General features: G+C 44.5%; 1 protein-coding gene across 1 annotated transcript in view; it reads right to left on the minus strand.

Moving 5' to 3' along the window:
- The window catches only part of LOC126412657 (probable cytochrome P450 6a20), a 121285-nt gene extending 102887 nt beyond the window's left edge, over positions 1 to 18398 (minus strand). The window contains exon 1 of the mRNA XM_050082360.1: positions 18268 to 18398. The gene's annotated coding sequence lies outside the window, so the exon portion shown is untranslated. The remainder of the gene's footprint in view (positions 1 to 18267) is intronic.
- Positions 18399 to 20661: the final 2263 nt, after the last annotated feature.

Here is a 20661-nt window from a genome sequence, read left to right on the forward strand (position 1 = left end):
CACGCAGCGGTAGAATCATTTTCTTCATCCACAGATGTCGGTTGTAGGCATTGTTAGTACCACCGCTGTCACCAAATAGTGCGGTGACGGGCTCAACGATCCCCTGCTGACACCACTCTGAAGAATGGCGTCTCCTTCGTTGGTGGGAGAAGACTGCTGACACCGGGATTTGACCCGTTGCTCTATGGCAGGAGTCGGGCGGCGGCTGGCGCTGTTCTGTTAAAGTCCTGGGAAGTTAATTCAGTGCTGCCAGCAGCAGGTGCGGACGGCAGGTTGATGGTGATGTGGCACGAAATTCCGTGAGGAACTTAAGTACTGGCGGCAAGAAGCGCATCCCCGTCTTGAACTCAGGTCTGTTGTCGGCGATGCCCAGTCGTCTCTGCTGTCCAGTGTGAGCCTGGCATCGTGGTGGTGCTGGACTCCAGCGACGACAAGTGCTTCTGTCTCAAAATTCAGACATATTTATATCGCTCCGAGGCGCATTTGTGTCACTAAAACCTGGCACGTAGTCACGTCGCCTGTAACAAGAGACTTGTCCTGGTGTGGTGACATCGACCCACCTGCTTCGGTCATTTTTCTCCTGAGCACAGCTAACCTCATCTCGCAATCCCCTTACATGTATCTTATTCTGACCCACATGTCGCAACACTGTGGTTATCGGCTTGCAGCTGCTAATCAATACTACTCCTTATTACTTTTGCTAAAAAGCTCTATACACAGTGATCAGGTATTAAACGCCGCTACAGCGGCAGAAATCGTTGAGTGCAGATGACACGAATTGTGGGCCGTTGTCTGACCTTGCACCTTAAACTGCAAAAATTGTGGAAAGGGCCCAGATCACAGATTTGTAGCTGTTTCGTCTGGAGACGTAAGAGACAGTACCCACTACCAGCAGCCAACAGCAGCCAAATTGCCATCTGAAATACAGCACGATTGTCCTTCCTGATCCTTAGCAGAAGGAGGGGAGCAGCGTGCTTGATACTGGGAACAGACATGGCAAGACTAGATTACATGTTCGTTGTCAACGTCTGTTCATCACAAGTGAACGTAAAGCTAAACCAACATCTTCGTATAAGACACATCCTAGTGCAATAGGTGGATCAACTGGAGAATATAGGGTCAGAGGCTGGAATGGATGATGACGATTTATTTTGTTTGCTTGGTGGTCATGAAGAGTATGCTATCCATGACACTGAAACGATGGTTGTACAGATAACATGCTTGTACTCCTCTCGTCTGACAAAGCAAAATTTGTTCTCTTTCCTGACACTTTGGGTATAGTGTATGAATCTAATGGTCCAAAACTGACACAGACAAGAAAAGCTTCTAAATCGCTACTTGACAAATTATGAATAAATGAAGAAACAGCCATATAAGAGCCATACCAACTAAATTATAGAGGTGCATTAAATGGTACAATAATTCAGGTGCTCACACTATCTCCTAAATCAGATTTGATGATCCAACAACATTCATTGATTTAGAAAAACACAAGATAAACTAGGTCGCCAGAAGCGACAAATGCGCTTGGATAGGATAATTATGTAGAATTCTCCAAGGCAAGAAATGACACAGCATTAATAATGAACAACACACAACCTAACATTTATCTGAAATCTCTGGAAGTAAGACCGTGGTGGTTGTTGTTACGGCATAAAGTCAAGCGCCGGCACGCCGTTCGGCAACGAGAGAGTGGAGAGGCCTGTGAAGAAGACGTCAGCCAATTGCACGCTGACCGACCCCTCTCCAGGATGACAACGCGACGGCAGCGGCCTCTATGCGAAGATGACATAAGTGCCTCGCCCACTGGTGGCGGCCCACTTCTGCAGCAGCATCAAGATTAGGCACTTCAAGACCAGCTACTCGGAAATTGTACATACAGAAGAACATCGTTTATTTTGTCCGTCGCCCTCTGCTTGCGACACATCTGTTTAACACAAAGTTAAGTATTGTCATGTACTTTTCGTAATAAAACTCATTAATACGATGTGCCTGAATTGTTTTCTAGCGATCCGAGAAGCAGGTTTCCTAGAAACCCCATCTTTGATAACTAGGCAGGATTCAACAGTTAAGGAAACAAACACAGTTACCTCTGTCATGACTCAATGACTGATAGTCTCTCGACCTTAACTATTAAGATGCGTGATTACTCGACTCAAACAGTACAAGGTGAAAGGGCAAAAGGTAATTAACTACGCGCCTAAACTCTGTGGTCTACAGAAATACATATTATTGTTAATCTAGTCCCACATTGCCTAACCTGAAATCTAACCATCCTGCCGCACTTTGCTGTCTCAAGCTTCACACTACACGCTGTTCTCACCGCGGCTGGTTCGATGATTGCAATCGCAGGCGACGTGATGCTGCTGAATGTCACGCCCTCACTGGCTGCTACCCAAGGATGCCTGCACAAACCATTAACGCTAATGGTCAAAGTCCACTGCAGCGCCCAGTGCAGGATGGAAAAATTGTATCCCGAATCAAGGCAAGCTACTGCTCACTACCTGACTCTGAATAAGAGCAAGTTCACTCTACAAACCAGACTATACTCTTAAGACTTCTATCGCAGAATAAGATACCGCCTGAAGCAAATGCATGACCAAACTTACCCCTCCAGCTTCTCATGGCAGGTCCTTCCCCACATGAATGTAAGTCAGAAGACAAACATCTAACTTGAAGCGTTCTGTGCTTTCATGAGAGTCTGGAAAAGATATTACCTGCTTCCGCATTCTTCAGCTACCGCTTTCCTCGGCATCATTTTTTTTTTTTAGCAAAAGAGGTTTTCAGGGGGGAACCTTCAGCCAGCTCAGCGCCGCTGAAGGGACAGCTTTGTCAGCCAGAGGTTCTATCTGCATTAGTCACTCCTCGTTTCTAAAGGAAACATATTCTCTCGCGTGTCTGTAGAACATGAGCGATGCGACGTCCCGTGCCGTCTTCAGACACAAAGGGGCACCACAGCTCCCCAGTAAGTGTCCCAATCAGAGGGTGCCATCCCATGCCCTCAGCCTGTCATGATCCCCCACAGGAAGCCCATCGTAAATTCCTCTCTTCCCGCCAGCATGTGACAACACAACTTCTGACGAACGCTGGCCTGCTGCCGACTGTACCACATGCATACACTAATACTCACCAATGTGTTTTTTGTACTATCGTGTATCGATACCATCGCACAGACGTCTGAAAGTTGGCAACGGAATTGTAAGTTTCCATCAGACGCCAATGTGGGATCCGGTGACCCGCTGAGCCACATCCCCAGTGGCTCTGCCCTCCGCGATATAGAACGGTCAGTGGCAGCAACACAGCCCACTCGCACTTGGAGCCTCTTAGCTATGACATCATTGTTTGTACTTAATTTAGAAGCCTCATCCTTGTTGACATTGTGATAGCTGGACTCTGTTTCTTACTGCATTATTTGTAATGCGTCTTTGTACACTTGGAGAAATACATGTTAAGTAAATCGTCTGTTTGTTGTGTTGACTTGTTCGCTAATCATTTCTGCTCGTACGAAGACAGTTGCTGCATCACTCTGTAGCCAACCTCAACTCACCGTTGTGTACGAATTCGAGCAAAACAGTTTTTCTTCACTATGACGTCAGAAACTCGGAACACTCGACTTTGACGTTCGAATATGTAGTCCATCCGACCACAACTTTAGGTATGAAAACAGTCCAATAGTGAGTACTGATTATCTGGAAATGTTTCAATAGCAGGTCTATAGCATCGTGGACAAGGACCTTTCAAGATTTTTGAGGAAGGGAAGAACAAGACGTTAGTGAAACTTCAGTCCATGATTATCGGATAGGTACCTACCTTACTGATCAATGTCACTATTCACGGACGTTGTTATTAACATTTATTTTTAGCAAAAAGTATTTTCTGGCATCCCTTCAGCCAGCTCAGCGCCGCAAATAGGTTTAAAAAATTTGTCAAGAGCTAGTAGGACTCACTGACTAAGGGTCCCGTACAAATTTAATATTACATATATAGTTCATCCATCCTGAGTACCGACAATTCCAAGGTCGCATCAAAATCTCTACAGTAGTTCCTAAGATTATCTAGTACACACAAACACAAGCGAGTGGGGGGCTTCAGTTTACGTATGTAGAGAGTGAAGTTTTAATAAAACACATTTTATTTACTTACTAAAACGTGACTACATCTAACATTTTATATTTACATGCAGTAATGTTCCTCTATTATGCTTTTGACGGATGATGAATGTAATGTACGTTCAAATGGCAAAACATATTTTTATGTGATATAATTATAGTTTTCATGTTTTTTTTTAGTTTAGCTGTACTTTGAAACCTTGCTTCACACTGATTTTCATGATTCTAGGTCAACGGGAAGTTTTGATGAGTGAGCTTTCGAATATCAAAATATGTTACATAAATAACAGAACCTTTTGATTGCATGGACTTAGTTTACAATTTTTTCGCCGCCAAGGGACCGTAGACTTTAATGCATGACATAAATTTCAGCTTGATACACCAAACTGTTTCAGAGAAGAAGGGTCTTAACAGACGAACAGACAAACAGAAGGTTAAAAAAATAGACAAAGATATTTTTTCGTTTGACGTAATTACAATTGGCAATTTTCGGATTTTTCGTTACTTTCACTATGAAACCTTGTTTCTCACCAAATTTCATTATTCTAAGTCTACGGGAAGTACCCTAATGGTTTTTATGTTTGAATTTCCGAGTATGAAAATATGTGACATAAATCTCTTTATTGAAGTGACACAGAAGATTAAAATTTTTACACCTTCAAGAGACCACAGTCCTTAATTTGTGACATTAATTTGAACATGATACATATACCAGTTCGTGAGAGAGAGGGCTCCTATCAGTCTCACAAATAGACAGGCGGAAGGACAACAAAGCGATTCTATAACGTTTCCCTTGAGGCACAGAGCCCTAGAGAGAACTGAAATTATATGCGGACATATTCGTGGACGTGAGTGTGTGCAGTAAGAATAGTTAGGTGCCTACGTCATCTGAAACGTCGAAAAAAGTGTACATGTTGGCGAAAATAAGAGTGGATGAGGAAGAACAGTCCAATACGAAATACCTGTGCAGTAAGCAGTCAGTTTTCATCTGACCGGGAAGTAATTACATGTAGTGTTCCTCAAGGTTCCATTTTGGGTCCATTGCTTTTTCTTGTGTATATTAATGACCTCTCATCTGTTACATTGCCAGATGCAAGGTTTGTTTTGTTTGCAGATTATACAAACATTGCAATAAGTAGCAAATCAAATACAGATTTAGAAATAGCTGCTAATCAAATTTTCACTGCCCTTCATAAGTGGTTTAAAGCTAATTCTTTGTCATTAAACTTTGAGAAGACCCACTATATGCAGTTCACAACCTGTGAGAGATTTCCTTCCAGCATGAGTATAACATATGAAGACAGTGTTAAATTTCTGGGATTACAACTCGATACTAAATTCAGTTGGGAAGGGCATACCACAGAATTGCTTAAGCGCCTAAAAAAGTCTGTATTTGCTGTGATGATGTCAGATGTAGGAGATATAAATATTAAAAAAATTGCATATTTTGCTTACTTTCATTCTATTATGTCGTATGGGATCATATTCTGGGGCAACTCATCAAACCGAGCAAAAGTTTTTAGGGTGCAAAAACGAGTGATAAGAATCATTTGTGGTGTAAATTCAAGAACATCTTGCAGAAACCTGTTCAAGGAATTTTGTATTCTAACCACTGCTTCTCAGTATATTTAATCCTTAATGAAAGTTGTTCCATGTAATAGCCATTTCCAATCAATAGCTCAGTACACAGTATCAATACTAGGAATAAGAAGAATCTACATAAAGGCCTGAAATCACTCACCTTGGTCCAAAAAGGGGTCCAATATTCAGGAACACACATTTTTAATAAATTGCCAGTAACCATTAAAAACTTGGTTTCAGATAAAGTGCGGTTTAAGCAGAATTTGAAAGACTTTTTGATAGGCAACTCCTTCTACTCCATAGATGAATACCTTAACAGATTCTGCTGAGTCAGCTTAAGTAAAAATATCAGTTAGATTTCAATTTTAACAATACTTGGTCACAGCAGTCAAGATTAGGTATTTTGTGTATGATAAATTTATTAATTGTGGATAACAGTGTTTCATTCTGACAGTGTGTTAATTCTGTAAATATTAGCTGTCCCAGCTTACTACATTGTATTAACTTATTTTCGACTATCTCCTGACAAATGATTAGGGTAGTAAGTATTATATTCAAATGTTTTATGTTTTTATGTCATACTTTCTGAGATGTTCCACACCCACGAGAATCAAATACATTTTTTGGGTCTATGGAAGGAAAACTGAATCTAGTCTAATCTAATCTAATGAAGTTCTTTGAGCTCCTCTCGGGTGCACAGACTTATATGAGGCCTTGCATTGTCATGGAGAAGGAGAACACTGTTCGCACTCTCGTAGCGATGAACACGCTGAAGTCGTATCTTCAATCTGCTGAGCGTTTCAAAACATACTTCGAAATGGAACGTCGCACTACGACAGAGGCAATCAAACAGAATAACCTCTTCAAAGTCCCACAAGACCGTCGCCATGACTTTATCTGGTGAGTGTGCGGCTTTGAACTTTTTCTTCGGAGGAGAAGTGGTGTGACGCCACTCGTTGGATTGCCGTTTCGTTTCCGGTCCGAAGTAATGAAAAACTGTTTTGTAGTGTTGGCAGAAGAGACAGCACTGTGTTTCTAGAGGAGGCCGAAATGCACGCGTTTAATTACACGCTGACTGGCGTTAGGTCTGGAACAGGTCAGAGAAATAAGACTAGCAAAACAGGAGGTAACTGGTAGAATACTTAACTTTAATCCACAATTGTAGAACATCTCTCGTTACGGTACATGCTTCATAATATTAATTATCAATTGAATACGGCGCCTTGCTAGGTCGTAGCAAATGTAGCTGAAGGCTATGCTAACTATCGTCTCGGCAAATGAGAGCGTATTTGTCAGTGAACCATTGCTATGAACGTCGGCTGTACAACTGTGGCGAGTGCCAGGACGTCTCTCTAGACCTGCCGTGTGATGGCGCTCGGTCTGCTATCACTGACAGTGGCGACACGCGGGTCCGACATATACTAACGAACCGCGGCCGATTAAAAGGCTACCACCTAGCAAGTGTGGTGTCTGGCGGTGACACCACATTCCTCCCCCGCAAATCGGAGAACGGTTGTGTTATAAGGCTTCCGCCTGCCGTGGGGAGGACCCCATGTTGACGTAGGCGACGAGGTGGGGAGCCTAACAACAGGCGAGGCTGTGCCACCCGCACCCGGCTATTCGGTCCGAGGGGAGCTAGGAAACGCCTGAAAACCTAGTCCAGTGTTCACGCCAACATGCGGTGTATGCGCCCGTAAAGAGACAGGAGGGGCCGAAGGGTCGACCTCCATCGCGTCGGGGTACCCGACGGGCGTAGACGACGTGTGGTCCGGAGCGGGCAAGAGTTCCATGTCGGAGGACAGCCGGTCACGGGAAGCGATCGGCAGCGCGTGACCCCGGGAGGCGCTTGGCGGCTGCAGCGAAGCGTCCACTGCGGGCGTCGCCGGCGGGAGAACAGGCGGCGGCGGCGGCGGCGGCGGCGCGTCGCCATGTGGCAAAATGGAAGGCAGCGTCGGTAACACCTGGGGATGAGGCGAGCCAGTAGATGGGTCCCCAGGGCGCTGACCGGACGGCACCGTCGCTGAAAGCAGACGGGGAGCGGCAGAACCCGTGCGACGACAGTGGCGCAGCTGATTGAGATGCCGACGCACCTCACCAGAGGCCCCCAAAACCAGATACATCGCGCGGCCGAGGCAGCCAAGAATGCGCCCTGCGAGCCAACGCCGTGAACCTCGATAGTTGCGATAGTTTACAACGTCGCCTGGAGCAAAAGCAGGTGGCTGCCGCTGCACAGGAACCTGATGCGGCGGATGCAGCAAAGAGATCAAGGTTCGATGAGGACGACCGTGGAGCAACTCAGTCGACGAACGACCATCGCGGGGCTGAGAGCGATACGAGGACAAAAAGAGCAATAACGCGTCCTCCCGAGAATGCGACTCTTTCAACTTCAACATCTGTAACTTGAAAGTCCGGACCAATCGTTCAGCGGCACCGTTTGACTGAGGCGAAAACGGCGCGGATGTCAGATGTTGAATACCATTGGCCTTGCAGAATGACTGAAATTCTGCGGACATGAATTGTGGGCCATTGTCGGAAACAATAGTCTGTGGAAGACCTTCAATACAAAAGATAGCGGATAACGCTTGGATGGTGGCAGATGACGTCGTGGCAGACATCCGTACAACAAAAGGAAAATTACTAAATGAATCGACCACAACCAACCATCGAGCATTCCAGAATGGAGCAGCAAAATCTATGTGTAAGCGTTGCCAAGGGGAAGTGGCTTTTGGCCATGCAAAGAATTTCCGCGGCGGTGCGGATTGTTGTTCGGCACACGCCATGAAAGAAGAGCACATGTTCGTAATCGCAGCATCGATTCCGAACCAAGTACAGTGCTGATAAGCAAGTTGTTTCGTGCGCACTATACCCCAATGTCCTTGGTGGAGAAGCCGTAAGACAGAGGACTGTAACGAACGTGGGACCACGACCCTGGACTGATCATTATCAGAACGCAACAGCAAAACACCACGTCGAACAAAAAGTCTCTCCTTGTGAGCAAAAAATCGGCGAACCAACGGATCCTCGATCCATGACTTTGACAAGGGCCATTGCGTAGCAACAAAACGCAAAATGGCAGCAAGGACAGGGTCAGCAGCTGTGGCTGTAGCTACACGACAAAAATCAATCGGAAACGATTCGACCACGTCATCGGTTTCCGAATCAATGAACATGCAAGCAAGTTCGGAAGAATCGAATGCTCTATCCTCAGCAACAGACAAACGGGACAACGCTTCGGCGTTTTCGTGCTTAGCAGTGGACCGATACAGGATATCGTAGCGGTACTGCGAGAGGAAAATAGACCAGCGAATGAATTTCTGCGCTGTACGTGGAGGTACAGGCTTGTTCGGATGAAAAAGCGATGTCAAAGGTTTGTGGTCTGTGATGATGGTAAAGTGACGACCATACAAGAAATCATGAAACTTAGTAACACCAAATACGAGAGCCAAGGCTTCTTTCTCGATCTGCGAATAATTTCTTTGTGCAGACGAGAGCAATTTGGACGCAAAGGCAATAGGGCGATCATGCGATCCATCTTTGTGCGCAAGCACAGCACCGATCCCGAAATCCGATGCATCTACCATCAACAAAAGGGGTTTCTGGGGATCGAATGGCGTAAGGCAAGTATTAGAAAACAACGCCGATTTCAACTGGCGAAAGGCGCGTTCGCATTCCGACGTCCAGACGAACGGAACACCTTTACGGCGTAAGCGATGAAGCGGAGCTGAAATGGAAGAGGCTTTGCGCACATATTTATTATAGTAATTGATTTTCCCAGCACACTCTGTAGCTGCTTCAAATTCTGCGGCGAAGGCAAGTCTTGTATGGCACAGAGGTGCTCTGGACTGGGATGTATGCCTTGGGCATTGAGTACATGGCCCAGATAGGGTAAGTCCCGAGCAAAAAACACACATGTTTCCTTCCGCAAGCGAAGACCATTTTGTCGCAATACCTGAAATAATGTTCTGAGATTGGCTAAATGTTCTTCTGTCGTCTTTCCGGAGATCACAATGGATAAAGGAAAAGTTGAAATCACTAGTTGTGGATCCACTGTGGCCTTGAAGTCCACGCAAAGTCTCAATTTACCGGAAGGTTTTGGCAATATTACTAAGGGTGATGCCCAGAGAGAAGCCTGCACACGTTCAATCACACCTTGTGATTCCAAATCATGTAATGTTCTTGCGACCTCATCACGCAATGCGTGAGGAACATTGCGCGCTCTGAAAAATTTCGGTTGCGCGTTTACTTTCAGTTCCAATTGTGCTTTATAGTTCTTAGCGCAACCAAGGCCCGGTGCAAAAATGTCTGCAAATTCTTCACATAGACGAGAAACACTATCTGAAGGCACAGTCTGATTCACTGATAGGACCTGATTTACTATAGACATGTTAAACAATTGAAAGCACCTGATTTGCAATAGATAAGTTAAACAACTGAAATAAATCTAAACCAAACAAGTTCACTGCAGAAGAAGAACGAAGAACGTAAAATGACACAAGTTTTGTTTGTCCCTTGTATGTTGCAAGAAGGCTGCACTGTCCGAACACAGGGATATTCTGACCTGAATAACTATTTAACGTAACATTTGCGGCATGCAACGGAGGTGTGCCCAGTTGTTTGTACGTGTCATTATTGATCAATGAAACTGCAGCTCCAGTATCGAGCTGGAATGGGACCACGTTGCCATGAATGTCCAAGTCTACAAAAAGTTTATTGTCCTACTGACGACAAGAGCGACTGTCTCGTGCAACGTGAACAGACACTGGCACAGAAGCACTTGCGACTTGACGGGATTTCCGTCGACGGCGACGCACACTATTCGTGGGACGAACACAGTCACTGATAGAGAAACTGGCACTGGGCGGAGTGGAATTAACTACATGAATGTCCATGGGCGAAGGTTCACGAGCCTGAGTATTCTTGGTTCGATTCAGATTCTGGCATGAAGCAAAGGGCCTGGAATGGTTGTGAGTGTCCGATCTGAGCTTTTTCTGGCAAACACTCTGAACATGTCCTTTTTTATTACAGAAAAAGCAAATAGCTTGGCGTGACGGGCAATTTTCATGCGAATGTCTAGTAGCACACCGCGGGCATGATTATAGCACTGCATTTGCGTGCTGTCGCGGGACACGTGCGCAAGGGCTGTTTACCGTTCCGTGCAGCTCGCCCGGCGGGCCGGTTAACATGACACACGGCTGGCGAAGTTTCAAATGATTCCTGAGCAAAGTCAAGTGTGTCATGCCTATCCAATATGTCCATCACTTGGTGAAGGGAGGGATTGATTAGTTTCAAAATTTGCTCCTTTATACGAACATCAGAAACGTTCTGTGCAATTGCATCACGCACCATAGTATCTGAATAAGGGAATCCACATTCACACTCAAAAGCACAATCCCTAGTAAGACCTTGCAAAGTTGCAACCCACTCCCGATTAGTTTGACCGGCCGTATGTTTTGTACGAAAGAACGTATACCCTATTGCAACTACATTGACTGATTCTTTGAAATATGCATCTAATGCAGACAAAATTTCTTCGTAGGACAGAGTTGCTTCGTCGCGTCGGGGAAACAATTTCACTATCACACGGTACGTTTGGACGCCGACACATGATAAGTGAGGCTGCCGCTCATTACCTTGAATTCTGTAGGCGGCGGGATGGAATCCAAATTGGCGTGACCACTCCGTCCAGCTTTCCAGCGCCGCATCAAACGGACGAAAAGATGGTGCAACTGCATGTTGTGGCTGCGGTAGCGGTGGAGCGGCGGTTGCCGCATCGTTTTGCATTGCACGTTGACCCTGGACGAGCTGTCCAAGGGCATCCAATATGGCCTGCGTCTGCTGATTCTGCAAACGATAAAATTCAGACAATACATCTGGAGATTGTGGCGAAGCCATGACACAAGTAAATTAGTTATATATAAAGGAGACCATTTGTATCCGAGTCGCCAATTTGTAGTGTTGGCAGAAGAGCCAACACTGTGTTTCTAGAGGAGGCCGAAATGCACGCGTTTAATTACACACTGACTGGCGTTAGGTCTGGAACAGGTCAGAAAAATAAGACTAGCAAAACAGGAGGTAACTGGTAGAATACTTAACTTTAATCCACAATTGTAGAACATCTCTCGTTACGGTACATGCTTCATAATATTAATTATCAATTGAATACGGCGCCTTGCTAGGTCGTAGCAAATGTAGCTGAAGGCTATGCTAACTATCGTCTCGGCAAATGAGAGCGTATTTGTCAGTGAACCATTGCTATGAACGTCGGCTGTACAACTGTGGCGAGTGCCAGGACGTCTCTCTAGACCTGCCGTGTGGTGGCGCTCGGTCTGCTATCACTGACAGTGGCGACACGCGGGTCCGACATATACTAACGGATCGCGGCCGATTAAAAGGCTACCACCTAGCAAGTGTGGTGTCTGGCGGTGACACCACATGTTTCATCACTTGTGACAGTGTTCGACAAAAATTGGTCACGATCAGTCTCATAACGCGCAAGCAATTCCGCACAGACGGTACTTCTTCGCTCTGTATGGTCTTCTGATAGGCGGCGATGTTTAAATGGCTCTGAGAACTATGGGACTTAACATCTGAGGTCATCAGTCCCCTAGACTTAGAACTACTTAAACCTAACCAACCGAAGGACATGACACACATCCATGCCCGAGGCAGGATGCGAACCTGCGATCGTAGCAGCAGCGCGGATCCAGACTGAAGCGCTTAGAACCGCTCGGCCACAGCGGCCGGCACTAGGCGGCGAGGAATCCAGCGGTCACGGTCCTTTGAGTACCCCAAGTACTGAACAAGTGAGTCAACATTACCAACAGAGACGTCCAGTTAAACAGCAAAGTGTTTGATTGTGACCGTGGACCACATGGAATGAGAGTGTCCGCACGTTCCGACATTGTAGGAGTTACAGCTGTATGCGGCCCGTCGGCACGCGAGAGATAGGACAGGTATGCACGACTTGTGGCGATGATGACAGACGCCTCGCCCAACGAGTCACCGTGTCAGGTCTCCATAGAGATTCTGCAAGGGCTTGTGAATATCTGTGATACTCTGGTTTTCCGCCAAAAGAAACTCAATGACAGATCTCTGCCTGGAACGCAGCTCAGCTGCAGACGCCATTTTGAAAGCTACGTGTAGCACCGCCACCTATTGGAACTTCATGAAACTACTACGGATCAAGCCGGAATATTCCACTGTTCCAAAACAAATTCTCCATTTTTGCAACCGAAATTGGCCCAAAAATATCTGTTGCACTACTTACTGAATGCCCCTCATACGTTGCAGGACGCAGCTGGAGTGGAAATACCAATGACGCAGCAGCATGACAGAGCCACTGCAGAATCGTTATTTCACATCTGAGCCGAGAATTTATTGTGACCTGTGTTACAAAAACAGACGCAGTAGCAAAACAAGGACAGTGAAAGACTGTATGAATACTGTTATTTGTAGTCAAAAGTATCGCAATCTGTTTGCTACCAGTACTGAGGAAGGATCTACGTCGATCTACGAGTCTACATGCCTCAACTGGCTCCCCGAACTCTGCTGCTGCTACGCGTAGCTCTGGCACTGGTGTCATGTCCTTTGCTATGGATCTAGCGCACTCTTAACTGGTGGGCCACCTGCCGGCCCTACTTAAGCTGCTGCTAGCATCCAAACTGCAGGTCTCTGGCTCATGTCTGGAGCTAGGTGGCCACTCACTCGCCGTCACTTGGGCAGACAAATTCCTGGCTGCCAGCCTGTGCTCGTGGGCAGACGTTGCTGTGGTGAGCACCCCTCCTACACTGGGTCCACGTAGTGTTCTCGCGCGCCACGGCGTGCATCAACCTCAGCTACTTGGTTGCCTCTACGCAACGCAGCTGCCGTAGTGGAACGCCGACTTCGTGGTGTCAAGGGTATTGCCTTGCCGTTTGCGTCATCGCTTCCTCGCCTGCACGACACCGCCGTAGAACGGGCTAACCACGACGTCTTCCGCGTCAGCGTACAACACTGTTTATGGTTAGTCTAAATTTTTACAATTGTTTTTATTTAAAATTTTCATTTCATGCATGTGTAAAGTAAAGTTTAATATATTGGAGATCCAAGTTATTTGCATTGTATGTGAGTGATGTATGTAAAATACTATTCTAATTGTTTATTACGTTAAATAATTTTCTGATGACATTTTGTATTTAAAATTATTTCTGTGTATAAGCTGTTCATGTTGATGTAAATTTCACAATTGTAAGAAATGGTCAAGCTTAGGAACAGTGTAGGAAATAGATGTTATGTAAAAGCCAGTGTGCTTTTGTTTGAAACGGAAGTGCCTCTGAGGAGTGGAAAGGGTGGCAAGGGCGAATTGGCGCGCTACCTAGAGCAGGCGCGGGAATTAAGTGACACAGTCTGTAGGCAGCAGTGATTGAGGCAACACCTTTGTGGAGCAGGAGAAGCTTTGCCTGCAAATTTGCACAAAAATGCCACGGATGAAGACTGCAAACGGCTTACGGCATAGCTGCGAGTTGTTGGGCAACTGTATGTAAAATTGAACGACGCCAAGAGGAGAAATAGAGCCCGAACAGCAAGATACTATGGGAGTGTAGAAGCTATAATTGTTCGCCACACCCAAGCCTACAGCCACAAGATAAGATTCATTTGTATTTCACTTTTGTACAGCGTGAACCATTAATTTAAACTGTTTTTTAATAATCGTTCTTGAACTTTAAAGAAACTGGTTCACCCTGTTATTTCATCCTAATCATACACCTATATAGGGTTCCTTCCTGGTGTTTGATTAATCCGAGTATCCTGTTTTACAGACTTATGAAGTGCCAAATTAATACAAAGAGGCACCATTTAATTTTTTGTGTAAATAATGAGAAAGTTTTCTAAATTATTGCAAAGTGTTATAGTAAAAGTTTGCTCACCTAAAATTAAGTCAGAGTGAAGCAAATTTACTAAAATCTATTAAATGAATACACAGAATTAGTTCAAAGAGTAATAGTTTTTGAAAGTAAATTCCAATAAGAAAGAGGTTGTCTTGAAGTGAAATGTTCAGTATGAAAAGTGTGTGCTTTAGCAGCTAGGTATTTTAATATTTAAGTTAGTTGATTATGGAAAGTGCTTTTCTAAAGGTCTTCCCTGGCCATTTTTTTAAAGTTTCGTTGAAGTTATCTTCTGGGCTTTTTCTCTTTAAAAAATGTAATGTATAAGGGTGTAGTCCAACATTGTCTACGTGAATTAATGGTTATTTGAAGAAGCAACTTAAACAGTAACAAGAAAGTAGGAAAAATTCATACTTCTACTTTCCCAACACTTCACTGTTTCATTGCCTGGATAGGCTGGCGACCGTTAGTAGATGTTTTAAATCACTAAGTGAACTTGGAACTGAGTTGTCCTAGCTTCAATATAATACTATTCATACTGCGTTTCCATCTAAAAGCTGGGTAAGATCTTAGGAAAATAATTGAATAGTTTGAGTTACTTATGCAGTAGACACAACACATGGTCAAATCTACTCTGTGATTAGCTTTTCGTATTAACAGGACTATCCTCCAATATTGTACTTTATTTGTAAACTAATATAAATTTTAGTAAGAGGGTTATATGTGGCAACATAGAGACAGGGTTTCCTGTTATTTAGGTAAAAGCATACTAAATTACGATAGTGGTGGTAGGGTTATAAGCTGTGTCCTGGACGTCGGCGTCTCTGGACATCGGCACGACTATTGTGGCATCGAGCAATAAATATGTGGTTTATCACTACTGTTTCATTGAAGATACGTCGGACGTCTACCAGGCATCCAGTCACTGCCTCACAGCTATCCTGGACTACGGGCATCCTGACCTCCACATTTATCCCATCACACCCCCTGGGATAAATTCAGTGCTAATGTTGAACACGACATTCATAGAAGGCACAATATAGCGTTTAAACTTACGATGCATATGAATAAAGTAGAGGAAGATACTGCTAACATTAATACAATAACAGATAATCAATGGATACACCATTACAGAAATTTATGATATGATGAAGATAATGAAGAGGTTTATTCTATAAAAATTGATATAACTCTGTAGATGAAATAGACATAAAAGAATTAAAGGCAAGCTTAAATGTAACAAAACTAGAAAAGCTACTGGCCTACATGGCATTAATGCTGAATTAATCAAATACGGAGGAACCATTTCAGAATTTTGCTTCCTCCATTTTTTAAATATGTGTTGGAAGAACTGTTCTGTACCTGAAGAATGGTACCCACCAAAAGTAATTTCTATATTTAAAAAAGGCTACAGGAAAGACGCAGGAAATTATAGACAAATAAGTTTACTAAATACAGGATGTAAAATTTATGGGAAAGTTCTACAGTGCTACAAACTATCACTGATACAATACTCTCAGAAGAACACGTGTGTGCTTAGCTTTCGATCTTTAAAGATCCTATGCCACTGGTCTCAAGATGTCTGTAATTTGTCTCACATGTCTGCAGAAGCTATGTCGTGAACAGCTGGCCTGAGGATAATAAATGACGAAAAAAGCGAAAAATGTGTTTCAGTTAACACATAACAAAACCCGACATTAAGGCCGTCAGGAGACGGGACGAGTTAGCTAATGTGAACCGAGGTTCTGCGAGTTCTGTGAAGTCACTTCCTGCTATTCGAAGCCCACAAGAGAAACAGGCTGTACCGCGTATGTCACAGCACGTGAGACAGGGGCCAACGAGATATACCAATTAATAACAGTTCGGCGATTAAAGCGTGTAGGGAACTAAAAATACGAGATTGCTGGACTTAGAAATATATCATAGCGTAGTTGGCTGAGGCGTCATGTTATGGCACTGAAGATCGAACGGTAGAGATTTCGCTTCTTACCGTATACTTTTTTTTCACTTTCGGGTTTCCTAAAATGTTGTGGAACTTCCTTTCGAAATTAATGGAAATAATTTCTGTAATATTTGATATTATGTAAATGTAACTGCGCTCTCTGTCAGGAGTGAGTTTGTTTGATTTGGTGAACTTCTGTCAGCTGATGTCCTTACCAGATGGACACGTACCTTTCGTTTTCGTTTTATTATATGTCCACAGATATTATTAAAGTTTTTATTTATTTATACCATAGACAGAAGAATATGACTAGCATAGGTTAAGAAAGGGAATGTGCGTTTTAATAAAGATAACGTAGGAATTCTACGTGTGTCCATTTTTGTGAACAAACTGTATGGTTTGCGAGCGAAATAAAGCCGACAACTGCTGCTGGAGAGTGCTGAGAACGCAATATCACGTTAACCAGTGCGCGCAATGTGCTAATTGCGGTGTGCCTTGTGACGTTGGATATCCCATCTGCTCGCGTGCCAACGTTAGCTGCTTCGTCCCGTGTGCTGACAGCTTTAGACAATAAGCAGGTGGGAAGAGAGAAAGATAAGGAAATTTTTGGTAAGCTCGTATGGGACCAAACTGTTGAGGTCATCGGACCCTAGACTTCCACACTACTTAATCTAGCTTAACCTAACTTACGCTAAGGACAACATACACACCCATGCCCGAGGGAGGACTCGAACCTCTGACGGGGGGAGCCGTGCGAACCATGGCAAGACGCCCAAGACCGCACGGCTACCCCGTGCGGCAGAAAGATAAGAGGACATATTTTGATTATAATTATTTCCTATCAATGATAAATAAGTGGAGCAAGAATTATGAATGTTTACACCTAAAATACACTTATTTTGATATTTAACTTTGCTGCATACTCCAGAATGAGATTTTCACTCTGCAGCGAAGTGTGCGCTGATATGAAACTTCGTGGCACATTAAAACTGTGTGCCGGACCGAGACTCGAAATCGGGACCTTTACCTTTCGCAGGCAAGTGCTCTACCATCTGAGCTACCCAAGCACAACTCACGCCCCCTCCTCACAGCTTCACTTCTGCCAGTACCTCGTCTCCTACCTTCCAAACTTTACAGAAGCTCTCCTGCGAACCTTGCAGAACTAGCACTCCTGAAAAAAAGGATATTGTCGAGACATGGCTTAGCCACAGCCTGGGGGATGTTTCCAGGATGAGATTTTCACTCTGCATCGGAGTGTGCGCTGATATGAAACTTCCTGGCGGATTAAGTTTGGAAGGTAGGAGTCGAGGTACTGGCAGAAGTGAAGCTGTGAGGACCCGGCGTGAGTCGTTCTTGGGTAGCTCAGATGGTAGAGCACTTGCCCGCGAAAGGCCAAGGTCCCGAGTTCGAGGCTCGGTCCAGCATACAGTTTTAAATTGCTGCGTACTGATTAGGATGGAATATTACAGGACCCAGGTTCAAAAACAATTCTTGAATAGAAACCTGTAGATGTAAAGCTTTTAGCTGTAGATATTTATAAGTCTGTGCAGATTTTATTCAAATGACAGGGTCCCTATCACAATGATTATAGTTAATATGACCTATGGTATATGTAGCTAATTAGCTAAATGCAGATACTTTTAAAAAAAACCTACAATGCATAGGGTGGAGCGCACTTTGCTGCTCTTGGAAGGTAGCCACTTCCGTGCCAAAAGGAATTCTGCTCGGGCAGCCTCAGGGTGAGACAAAGACGGAGTCGCGAAATACTCACGTCTGGCAGCGAAAGCGACGGCCCTCACAGCTCGGCGCTGTAAACCACTGTGGTCCCCGCCAGCGGCAGCGAAGCGGAGGACCTTGTTACGGACCCCTCGTTACCACCAATTGGGTCCGGGCGCGTGCACCAGCAGCGTCTCACACGTAGGAGGCAGCAGCAAGACCAGGGCCACAACCAAGGGGCAACTGAGGAGGTGGGGGGAGGAGGGGGTGGCAGTAGGGGCTACTGTCCCACTGAGAATCATTTAGTTTACGAGTATGAAAAAGGACCTGTCTCCGCAGCTGCCAGATCATGATGACCTAAAATACTTCGAAAATTATCACTAAAATAACCTGAAAATGTCGACAGAATGACGTAAAAATCATGTAAAACATATGTAAAGTGAGTTCTACGAGGGTCGCTCCAAAAGAAATGCACACTACTTTTGTAAAAATACAGTTTTCATTCTGCATGTGTGAAAGTTTTACAGTGTGTAGATGCATCCTTCCCGCTTGCTTTCAAACTTAGTCCAACCTGTTCCCGCGGGTGGTGCCGTTACAGCATGTCTTCCAGATGGCTGCTACACTTGACGTTCGTCAGAAGCAACGTGCTGTAATAGAATTCCTGTGCTGTGAAAACTAGACAGTGGGAAACATCCACAAGAGGTTCAAAAAGGTGTATTGAGATGCTGCTATCGATCGCAGTACAGTCAGTCGGTGGGCAAGCAGGTTACGTGATGAAAGCGGGCACGGCAATATTGAGGATTGTCCTCACAGCGGCAGGCCTCGTACTGCACACGCTCCAGACAATTTTGCAGAGAGTTAACGAATTGGTGACTGCTGACAGATGCATCACGGTGAACGAATTGTCACGCTACGTTGGGATAGGGGAAGGAAGTGTTTGCAGAATACTGAAAGTGTTGGCGTTAAAAAAGGTTTGTGCCAGGTGGGTTCCCCGGATGTTGACAGTGGCTCACAAAGAAACAAGAAAAACGGTATGCAGCGAACTTTAGGAACAGTACGAGAATGGTGGAGATGAATTTCTTGGAAGAATTGTGACAGGTGATGAAACATGGCTCCATCATTTTTCAACAGAGACGAAGAGGCAATCAATGGAGTGGCATCATGCAAATTCACCCAAGAAAAGAAATTCAAAACCACACCATCTGCTTGAAAAGTTATGGCTACGGTGTTTTTCGATTCCGAAGGGCTCTTGCTTGTGGACATCATGCCAAGTGGAACCACCATAAATTCTGATGCATATGTGACGACACTGAAGAAACTTCAAGCTCGACTGAGTCGTGTTCGACCACATCGGGAAAAGTGGGACGTTTTGCTGTTGCACGACAGTGCACGGCCACATGTCAGTCAAAAAATCATGGAAGCGATCACAAAACTCGGATGGACAACACTGAAACACCCTCCATACAGCCCTGACCTAGCTCCATGTGACTATCATCTCTTTGGAAAACTGAAAGACTCTCTTCGTGGAACAAGGTTTGAAGATTATGACTCCCTTGTGCATGCTGCCAAACAGTGGCTCCAACAGGTTGGTCCAGAATTTTACCGTGCGGGTCTACAGGCGCTGGTTCCAAGATGGCGTAAGGCAGTTGAGAGGGATGAAAATTATGTGGAGAAATGAAAATATTGTTCCTAAAGGGTATATCTACACACTGTAAAACTTTCAAACATGTAGAATAAAAGATGGATTTAAAAAAAAATAGTGTGCATTTCTTTTTGAGTGACCCTCGTAGAATGGACTAGAATAACGAAAACCTTTATAGTAGATTGGAACTCAAATTTAAAAAATTATAATTAATTTAAATATTACCATGTTTTCCTTTAAAAAATCTCATTGAGATTTACGAAAACTGTTGCATAACCATCTAAGAGACGACAGAAAAAGGGAAATTAATGTTTTTTCTGCTGGTGCATTTGATCCGCACGTTAGCTCCTGCGCAATCGCACGAGAACGTGGCATGAGTCGGGCAAATGTCCTACGCATTCTCTATCGACATAGGTACCAGCCCTGTTACATCTCTCGCAATCAAGAGCTGCATGGAAACGATTATGAGAATCGTGTGAACTTCTTCGGATGGGCATTAAGACAGCATACTCCAGATGTATCCTTTATCTCGTTTAGTGATCAAGCCACATTTACCAATCATGGCTCGGTAAAAATGGCTCTGAGCACTATGGGACTTAACATCTGTGGTCATCAGTCCCCTAGATCGTAGAACTACTTAAACGTAACTAACCTAAGGACATCACACACATCCATGCCCGAGGCGGGATTCGAACCTGCGACCGTAGAGGTCGCGCGCTTCCAGACAAAATACTTTTTTAAAGAATCTGTGGTAGTTCATGTTTTATAAGAAATCTGACCTTACCTTATGAATAACACTCGTACCAT

The sequence above is a fragment of the Schistocerca serialis genome, chromosome 7, assembly GCF_023864345.2.
Source record: "Schistocerca serialis cubense isolate TAMUIC-IGC-003099 chromosome 7, iqSchSeri2.2, whole genome shotgun sequence".
Classification (NCBI taxonomy): Eukaryota; Metazoa; Arthropoda; class Insecta; order Orthoptera; family Acrididae; genus Schistocerca; species Schistocerca serialis.